General features: G+C 49.9%; 1 protein-coding gene across 3 annotated transcripts in view; it reads right to left on the bottom strand.

Moving 5' to 3' along the window:
• Dlg5 (Discs large 5) overlaps window positions 1-10,442 on the bottom strand; it is a 591,115-nt gene that overhangs the window by 549,107 nt on the left and 31,566 nt on the right. The window lies entirely within an intron of this gene.

The raw sequence follows: 10,442 nt of genomic DNA, 5'->3' as shown, positions 1-10,442 counted from the left end.
GTCCTGCCAGACGTGCACGCGTCTCACAAGTGGCACTAAACCGGGCCACATCGGCGGGTGTCTTAATGAACAAGAGTTGCGAACCCCCAGCAGCGGCTGGTGATAACAGCGCCCCTTGTACACGGAACGCCAAATGGACAGGACGTACTCATCAATCATCATCGCCTGCACAAAACTCTTGAGAAAAAAATACCCTCTACACGCCTCCAGCAACGCAGTGCAATAATCGATGCCTAAAATGATGCATAAAACCGTAACGAATACCTGGTAAGTCCTGGGTCCCAGTCTGGTCTTTACTTGAGGGTTCGGCCGCCACCCTGTTATCAGCTCGGCCTCCCCGCCTCCCGCTTCCTTCCCCTGCACCGGCAACCATCTACCCCGGCCTATCAGCGGGCCTCGCCTTCCTGCATCCCTCACCAACCCCCACCCTGAGCGAGGTTCTTTTCACGGCTGCCTCACTCGCCTACCTGCGCCCAAGGCCGACACTCTCGCCTCCCTCACACACCTTTATTTATAACTAGCCACCAGCTCCTGCCGTCTGCGTGTATCAATACGTCATACAAACTGCCGCCGCGCCCCTACAACACCACTCGCTCGCACTGGTCTATCTCACAACACCGCTTCACGAGAAGTGCCGACGGTCTCGCCTCTTCGTATCTCCGTCCTGCCGAAAATCACTGGGGTAAGACGAGAACGGTATGGCTCACCAGGCATCACGCTCGCTTGCAATCACAGCTCCTCGTTCCTCCGCCACACTTGCCCTTCGGAGGAGGGCTATACACCCGAAAACACACCACAGCGAAACTCTGCGCATATTCCAGGTACTCTCACTCACAACGTACGTACATCACAGAAACCAAACTGGCCATCACCTCCTCATCGATGGGCGGATCCCACCATCTCGCACGCTACCAGTGAACACAAGACCATGTAAAAGGCTGGTGAGCCTTGTGACCACATCATGTAATACTCCCCTCAATAATTTGGCCAGTCTGGCCTCTAGCCTGGAGAAGGTGCCACAGCCTCCACCACACACACACACACACACACACACACACACACACACACACACACACACACAAGTCATGGTCCTCATGCTGAGGCTCATGACCCGTTCTTCTCTCCGTAAAGTTTACGAAGATGACCTCTCACAGTCGTCGGGGATCAAACACTCACAAAAGTCCTCCAAAGACACTTGCGGCGTCTCACGCCGACGCTCCTTTGGAGACTTGGGCGTCACAGATGACCGAGGACGTCTTGGGGGCGAGCGAGTCACGCAAGGGCACCAAGTCCTTACAGGCTGAGGCGTGACATGATCACGCCGTCCTCCACACACAGACGGAGTCGCTGGCGGCGCGAACTTTACCACGTCCTTATCGCGGTCTCTCGCGCGTCATAAATTCATTGCGGTCTTTTATCAGCGGCGAGGAAACGATCTCTCTCTCTCTCTCTCTCTCTCTCTCTCTCTCTCTCTCTCTCTCTCTCTCTCTCTCTCTCTCTCTCTCTCTCCAGGAGGATATATCACCAGCACTGCCTGTCTGGATAACGGGGTAGTTCAGCGATGGCTGCGCAACGAGAGAGAACCATCACTTCAGCGGCTCTCAAAGTCCCTCTCCCTTGACCATCATCCACACTTGGGCTGCCGGCATCCAGTCCACAGACATCCAATCACTCCACTTCACAAACAACGCTGGACAATGCGTAACTCACACGACTCGATCTCCGTAAGACCCTTGCATTAACGCAAGGTCAGCATTACGCGCTGGCCCTGCCTTTTGGCAAAACATGGCCGTAAAGTCGTTAATAAGTAAGTACTCCACAAACACCCTCTCTCTCTCTCTCTCTCTCTCTCTCTCTCTCTCTCTCTCTCTCTCTCTCTCTCAAAGGAACATAGGACCCTAAGGTTCTACCAGGCTCCCATTCATCGACCAACCCCTGAGGGAAACACACACACACACACAGAACCGCAACTGTTATGAACAAGCTACCCGGACCAGCCCAGGGGCTCCGCTTCACTCACAGCGAGGCCTAGTACTACCCCTACTGTGTCGCCGGGTTACCAAGGCCCTGGGGGATCGAGGGCATCATCAATTCACGATGTCCTCGAGGGGGACACTCGCAGGGCCGTAATGACCCTCCTCATAAGACCAAGTCTCACAGCACCGGTTCCTTGAGCCCCATGTGCGATGGAATTGCATGCCGTTGGCTTCCCAATACCCCAAAGTCCACAGGGCGTGGCACACACAGTCATAATGCTTGGCACCCGGTGGGTTGAGACATTCATAAGGTCCTTATTACCTGGTGACACGAGGTCAACGAGGCCTTAAGAGCCTCGGTCGTCAAGGATGACTTCACACTTGACCAATACTCTCACACTCGAGTATCGCAAGGATGACTTCGAACTTTACCAATTCTCTCACACTCAAGTATTGCAAGGATGACTTCACACTTGATCAATTCTCTCACACTCAAGTATTGCAAAGATGACTTCACACTTGACCAATACTCTCACACTCAAGTATTGCAAAGATGACTTCACACTTGACCAATACTCTCACACTCAAGTATTGCATGGATGACCTCACACGTGACCAATTCTCTCACACTCGAGTACATATCCACCCCTCGCCGCTGCCTGTGTAGTAAGGAGGGAGATGACTGTGACAACAAGACAAATTATGCAACAGGATCTAACATGGTAATGATGACTAAGGTGATGACACCATCGAGGACGACTATGGAAATTATGACACCGAGCAACCTTGTGGGGCTGACCAGAGAAAGTCCGGCACGGCGGCTGGGGTCTGGGGGTCATGCAAGACCCGTGGGTCGGCACACAGCACGCCAGGGGCAAAGGTACGTGCCCCGTCCCACAACCTCCCCCCAAACATCTCGGACGTATGACGACAAATACAACGAACCACGACGACCAGGTTCACAATAATACATGAGAGAGAGAGACGTCGGGGGGCGGCGCGACACACGACAGCGCACACGAAACCAAGCGCACGAAAGCGGTGGCCTCCGTCGCACCAACACCAACACCCACCCACCCACACACACACACAGTGGCTATGTCCCACCCGCACCTCACGGGCCCGCACCCTGGTATATTCCGCAGCTCATGAATCAACTCATGCGGCTCCCGGCCAGAAATATGGCCGCAGGCGACCGCACACCACGCTCGAGAATAATTACCAGGACATAAACTTCGCCCGAGATAAAGGAGAGGCCAAGATATACCGTTATCAATATAGGGATAATTCACAGGCACGAAACCAGTTTATTGCGCCAGACAAATGGCGTCGGATTTATGCACTTTCCAACGATAAAATGTCCACAGGGAACATCCGGGAAGGACGCTCCAGCTTATAAAATATAAGGTCCGTGCAAGATTCCAAGTCCTCGACCTATGGTGGAGTTAATATTATCAGATGAAAAGAAATGGAAAAGGAAAGAAATGGTATGAAGGAAACATTACGGTAACAGACGAAGGAACAGAAACACACACACACATACACACACGACGAAGGAACACACACACACACACACACACACATGACGAAGGAACAGGAACACACACACACACACACACACACACACACACACACACACACACACACACACACACACACACGACGAAGAAGAAACAGAAACACACACACACACACACACACACACACACACACACACACACACACCTCGCCTCACAGTTCCCTCGTAATGACCCCGTCCCTCGTAATACACAGCACCAGCAATTATAGGAAAATTCATAATTGCCATTACCAGCTAAATTAACGTTTACATTCTTTCTTTTTTCTTTTCCATCGAGCCAATGCGATAAACTGAGACCCCCCTCGCCCCGCCCGCCCGCCATCCCAGATTTTGGGGAGGTAAACTACGCTAAACACTCATCTTCAACCCCGACACCACAATATTCTTAAAGAGTCTAAAGCGATACTCTAAGAGGGTGATTTAACTATAAGACATCCCCAAAGGGAACCACAAAAAGCGTTTAGCAGTCTCCACGAAACTGCGGAAAAAAAGAGAAAAGAAAACCTCGGGCATGAGCTGTCATCGAGATAAACAATGACTGTCTCTATTCCATTACTCTCTCTCTCTCTCTCTCTCTCTCTCTCTCTCTCTCTCTCTCTCTCTCTCTCTCTCTCTCTCTTTCTCTCTCTCTCTCTCAACACCTGTCACATACCCCCACGCTCTCTGCCGCAACCCAATGGGGAACCTATCACGGCCTTGAGGCACACCCGTGGCTCGTGTCTCACGCTCTGTGTGTGTGTGTGTGTGAGGGGCGGGAGGGAACCAGTCCTCCGTGTCCCCTTCCCCACGCCCACAGACCCCAAGCCTAATGTTCCACCGAGGCCAGGGAGGAACACCCGTAAAACAGAGTTACAGCCAATCCAGCCGGTAATACAGCCCCCGGAGAAACCTCACTCCTGCCCTCCCTCCCTTGCCACAGCAGCACACCTCACTTTCCTCCCACTTGGGCCAACGCCACCTCAAAAACACCATGCTGACGTCATACCGTAAACTACTTAAACCACTCCTTAACCCCCGTGAGCTGTACCGGGATATGACCCTTAGGGTACGGTGGTAAACTCAAGGGAGGATTGGAGGCGCCCCCCTTACGGGTCACGTCGAAGGGGCCAGGCCATCATATGCATTGGGGGTGGTGATGGCGCCCTCGGAAGGGGGAGGGGGTGTGTTTTAAGGGGAAAAAGCGTTCGCATACACACATACACACACACACCACAAACATGGACAAACGCCTCACATACCTATGCCACACGGCCACGCTGTGGCTGCAGCATACCACACAGACCACTAGGTGACCACTCGCTGTTCTCACCAAACTTCTGTGTGGCCCAGGTAGCCAGACGCCCCTCCCAGGGTTCGAATCCCGACCCGTGGTGTATTATGGAGCACCGAGGAGAGCAATCTCTCAAGAATACATCAGAGTAATGGGAAAATAATCCATCAATAATACATTAGTTTAATGGGAAAATAATGGCTCAGGGAACACATCATATCACCCTCACTGACGCATCACAAGACATCATCATTCACTGAAGCGTCACATGACATCACCATCCTTCACAGATACATCACCTAACATCATCATCCTTCACTGACACATCACATAACATCACCATCCTTGGTGGCCACAACACACAGCTCTCAAGCGACCCCCTGGCACCACCACCGACAGGAACACGTACCCCCCCCCCAAAAAAAAATATAATAGCAACATCCATGTCCTCAGGAGCGGGGTATTCCACCAGACAAGCTCTAGTATTATTACCAGGAGGTAAAACTACCCGTTACACGGCAATTATCATCAACACGGACGGCCCAGGGAGGGAGGGAGAGAGAGGAGCCGTGTGTGTGTGTGTGTGTGTGTGTTTATGGGTGGAGGAGACGTCCCTCCCAGACTTCCAGTCCTTTCTGACTGCCACCATCCAGCTCACCGCTCCAGTCCCTCCCACACTCGTGCCACACGAACGACCACAACTCTGAGGGCATCCCAACACTGATGTCACACGAACGACCACATCTGTGAGGACATCCCCAACACTGATGTCACACGAACGACCACATCTGTGAGGACATCCCCACACTGATGTCACACGAACGACCACATCTCTGAGGAAATCCCCACACTGATGTCACACGAACGACCACATCTGTGAGGACATCCCCAACACTGACGTCACACGAACGACCACATCTCTGAGGACATCCCCACACTGATGTCACACGAACGACCACATCTCTGAGGAAATCCCCACACTGATGTCACACGAACGACCACACATCTGAGGACATCCCCCACACTGATGTCACACGAACGACCACATCTGTGAGAACATCCCCACACTGATGTGACATGACCTCTCCTCCCAGGGTATGCCACACTGACATCCCACACACACAACAAGGCTTCTAAGGCAGTGCCACAGTGACATCCACCCCCCAAATCCAAGCCTTCGAGTCTGCCTGTACCGCTGACAGCACACAAGACCAGACCCGAGGCTGACTGTGCCTCAGCAACACCACATACAACCAGGGCCCTGAGGCTGGGTCAAACTGACACATTCACGTACACAAACAGACCTCTTGATGCTGTACCACACACACACACACACACACACACACATACACAAACAGACCTCTTGATGCTGTACCACACACACACACACACACACACACACACACGTACATACACAAACAGACCTCTTGATGCTGTACCACACACACACACACACACACACACACACGTCTGAGGCTCTGACACACTGACACCTGTACTGACACGGGCAAACTAACTTCACCGTGTGGATGAGTCTCAGAAAACGGGAGGGTTTCAACTTCCCCCCCCCGACCTCCTATGTAGAGAGGATCAGGGGTGGAAGCACCACGTCCTGGGATCAAACACTCCTTACACAGGGTTTACCACCACCTTCAAGACCACAGCAACGACTCCTTGGCTGACCCCTGGGATCTTGACCTCCCTTCCTGATGGAAGGGGGGGTCAAGGCGACACGCCAGGCCATCAGGGGTCAAGGATTGTTACCGTCCTGCTCCAGGTGATCATATGCAATCCAATGCCTTATTCATCAACTTTACAACGTCAAATGAATAACATTTACCCTGCTAATTGATTCTACACGGCCACAAGGCAGGACAGAAACACCCGCCACGATATATATATATATATATATATATATATATATATATATATATATATATATATATATATATATATATATATATACACGAAAGTGCACTTGGGAACTTTTCGTGTTTCATTTTCCCCGTGGACTCCTAGGAATATATATATATATATATATATATATATATATATATATATATATATATATATATATATATATATATATATATATTTCTTTCTTTCGTACTATTCGCCATTTCCCGCGTTAGCGAGGTAGCGTTAAGGACAGAGGACTGGGCCTTTGAGGGAATATCCTCACCTGGCCCCTTTCTCTGTTCCTTCTTTTGGAAAATTGAAAAAAACGAGAGGGGAGGATTTCCAGCCCCCCACTCCCTCCCCTTTTAGTCGCCTTCTACGACACGCAGGGAATACGTGGGAAGTATTCTTTCTCCCCTATCCCCAGGGATATATATATATATATATATATATATATATATATATATATATATATATATATATATATATATATATATTATATATATATATATATATATATATATATATATATATATATATATATATTATATATATATATATATATATATATATATATATATATATATATATATATATATATATATATATATACCACTTCCTCCAAAATTCGCAAATACTTTCCCTTGTCTTTTCTTTCCCCGTTTCATAATCCTTTCTATATTTGAATTACGCCCCGGCCTTCACGTGGGGACTTTTGTCCATGACTGGAGCCTTCCAAATGAAGAAAAAAAAAAAGAGTGAGCTAAGTTTAAAACTTGCTGGATGTCTGCCATCAAGTTCAACCTTCTTTTGAAAACTAGGACAACTTGGTCGCCATTCTAAGACGATCCTCTTCCAGCTGCTCTTTAAAACTCTCTCTCTCTCCTACACCTCGAGAGGGAACTCCCCCAGACGCCGCGGGGTGAGTCTACACATTCAGTAGCCCAGACACCCACCCAGCCACCCACACCCCTCGTCACTTTACGTTCTAGCACACCCATTCATTTTTTGCGACGGTGACGCAACCAGACCGTCTCCAGGAAGGAATATAGACATATCCGGGTCCTCCCACGGCCGTTCCGACAACTTTTAGCAATGGGCGACATCGCCGGGTCATCCCCGGTGGAACTTGACGCGAAACCCGACCGCACTCCACCCAGCGTCGGTCCGCCTCCACCGGCCCAGCTCTACCACACACACACACACACACACACACACCACCCTCTTACGTCCCCGACGACACATATATACATGACCGTACGTCTCTGGTTACTAGGTACGTCTCACGGGAGAGAGAGAGAGAGAGAGAGAGAGAGAGAGAGAGAGAGAGAGAGAGAGAGAGAGAGAGAGAGAGAGAGAGAGAGAGTCTAACACGCGTTGCCCCGTCTCTTAACATTGTGTTTTACGAACTAAATCTTTGTTCCTATATATGTAAGCACACACACACACACACACACACACACACACACACACACACACACACACCAGCCTAAGTCGGGTACCCATTCATCGACCAGCCCCAAAGGATGACGATGAACACCTGGGTTGGGTGTGGGCCGACTCCAGGCCGTGCCGACTCATGGTCAGCATCGCTAACCATCAGACCACGGAGGCCCGTGTGTGTGTGTGTGTGTGTGTGTGTGTGTGTGTGTGTGTGTAGGAAGACATGTATGTTTCTTACGCCACTAGAGCGAGTGCCTCTGGCCGCAAAAAGGCACCAGAAACAATTTTTATCTAAACCAATTCATTTTCATGACTGTAATCACGCTAGTCGGGGAGGAGGGCTGATGGTGTTAATGGGATGCAGAGCAAGGGAGGGCGCTGGGGGGGACATGACGTAGAGAGAGAGAGAGAGAGAGAGAGAGAGAGAGAGAGAGAGAGAGAGAGAGAGAGAGAGAGAGGGGGGGGGGGGGACACCCAGGTGGTGGCGTCAAGGTTTGAGAGGCAGCGTTTGGAACCACGTAGCGTGGAAGAGGTATCGAGGGATGGGGCAGCACGGTAGAGGCAGCGGAGGAGGAGGCATGGGGGCGAGGCAGCGAGGGATGAGGCATGGGGGCGAGGCAGCGAGGGGAGGAGGCATGGGGTGAGGCAGCGAGGGAGGAGGCATGGGGGCGAGGCAGCGAGGGAGGAGGCATGGGGGCAAGGCAGCGAGGGAGGAGGCATGGGGCGAGGCAGCGGGGTTGATCTGTGTGCCGAGACAATTATTGAACAGACAAGAAAGTTGGGGCGGGAGAGTGAGCCGGGACTTAGCTGGGTTAGGCCACTCACTCCCTCCCTCTCTCCCCGCCCCTCTCTCTCTCTCTCTCTCTCTCTCTCTCTCTCTATTACTGTCCCCCTCCCTCCCTGTCTGTCTGTCTGTCTATCTCCGTCTCCTTTACTGTCTCCCTCCTGTTAGTCCATTAACGTCCCCCTAATGCATTGGCTGTCTCCCTCCCTTACCCGTTTAGTCTCCCTTTCTGCAATGACCGTCTCCCTCCCTTACCGTCTGACTCCTTACCCCCTTCCATTCCTCTCTCTCTCTCTCTCTCTCTCTCTCTCTCTCTCTCTCTCTCTCTCTCTCTCTCTCTCTCTCTCTCTCTATCTCTCTCTCTCTCTCCTGCTGCTTTACTGTCTCTCTCTCTCTTTCCCAACTCAATTACTTTCCCTCCCTCACTGTCTCCTTCCTTCCCTTACTCCATCACTCCCTCTCCCTTGCTGTCTTCCTTCTTCCCTTACAGGGAACACGCTGTTTAATTTTCTGGTCACCAAATTGGTTTAACTACGAATGTAAATTAAAACGAATTCAGGAGAGACCAACAAAACTAATTACGTCTCCCTGATACCAGCCTTATGATGGCAGACTCGAAGACCTAAAATCTAACCTCTCCTAAAAGTCGTAGTCTGGAGAGAGAGAGAGAGAGAGAGAGAGAGAGAGAGAGAGAGAGAGAGAGAGAGAGAGAGAGAGATTCTAACAGTTTCAAAATACCGGATCAAATCGTCAACAAAGCTTAGGGAAACGTCTTCATATCCGACACGGATTCAACAACCATATACACACACACACACACACACACACACACACACACATATATATATATATATATATATATATATATATATATATATATATATATATATATATATATATATATATATAATGGTGTGATATTACAAGGGCGAAATGTAATAACTACGTGGGCAAAACATTTATCAAGCTACAGAGTTGTAAAAACTGTAAATAAACTACCCCAGATGTTTACACGAAAGATATCAATACTCTCAAATCAAGCCTAGATAAATACTTCAGTGATATCTACTAGTATATTAACCTATATTCAATGAAAGAAAAATTCAAATTTACTGAAAAAATTCTTAAAATTCAGCTTTTTTTTTCTTTTCGTTTCGTTTCATACTGAAGCCTCCTCCCACGAGTGGACCACTGCAATCTGAATCCATTTCCCCCTCCCAGCTCATACTTTCCTATAAAATTACCACGACAGTATATTTCTCCCTTCTACATGATATTCACTCTCTCGTCTTGTTTCCTACCGACTGTCGTGCCAAAGAGAGCGGTGGCTCACAAACGGGAGACAGAGACAAGCAATGAATGGGCTACGAGTCCAACTGGCCTTCCGTGGAGAGCGGTGGCTCACAAACGGGAGACAGAGACAAGCAATGAATGGACTAACGAGTCCAACTGGCCTTCCGTGGCAAGCGGGGGTGCCACAAGACACAGTCG

Source organism: Panulirus ornatus, chromosome 56 (assembly GCF_036320965.1).
Source record: "Panulirus ornatus isolate Po-2019 chromosome 56, ASM3632096v1, whole genome shotgun sequence".
Classification (NCBI taxonomy): Eukaryota; Metazoa; Arthropoda; class Malacostraca; order Decapoda; family Palinuridae; genus Panulirus; species Panulirus ornatus.
The sequence above is the reverse complement of the archived record's forward strand: the minus strand, read 5'-3'. Positions and strand labels throughout refer to the sequence as shown.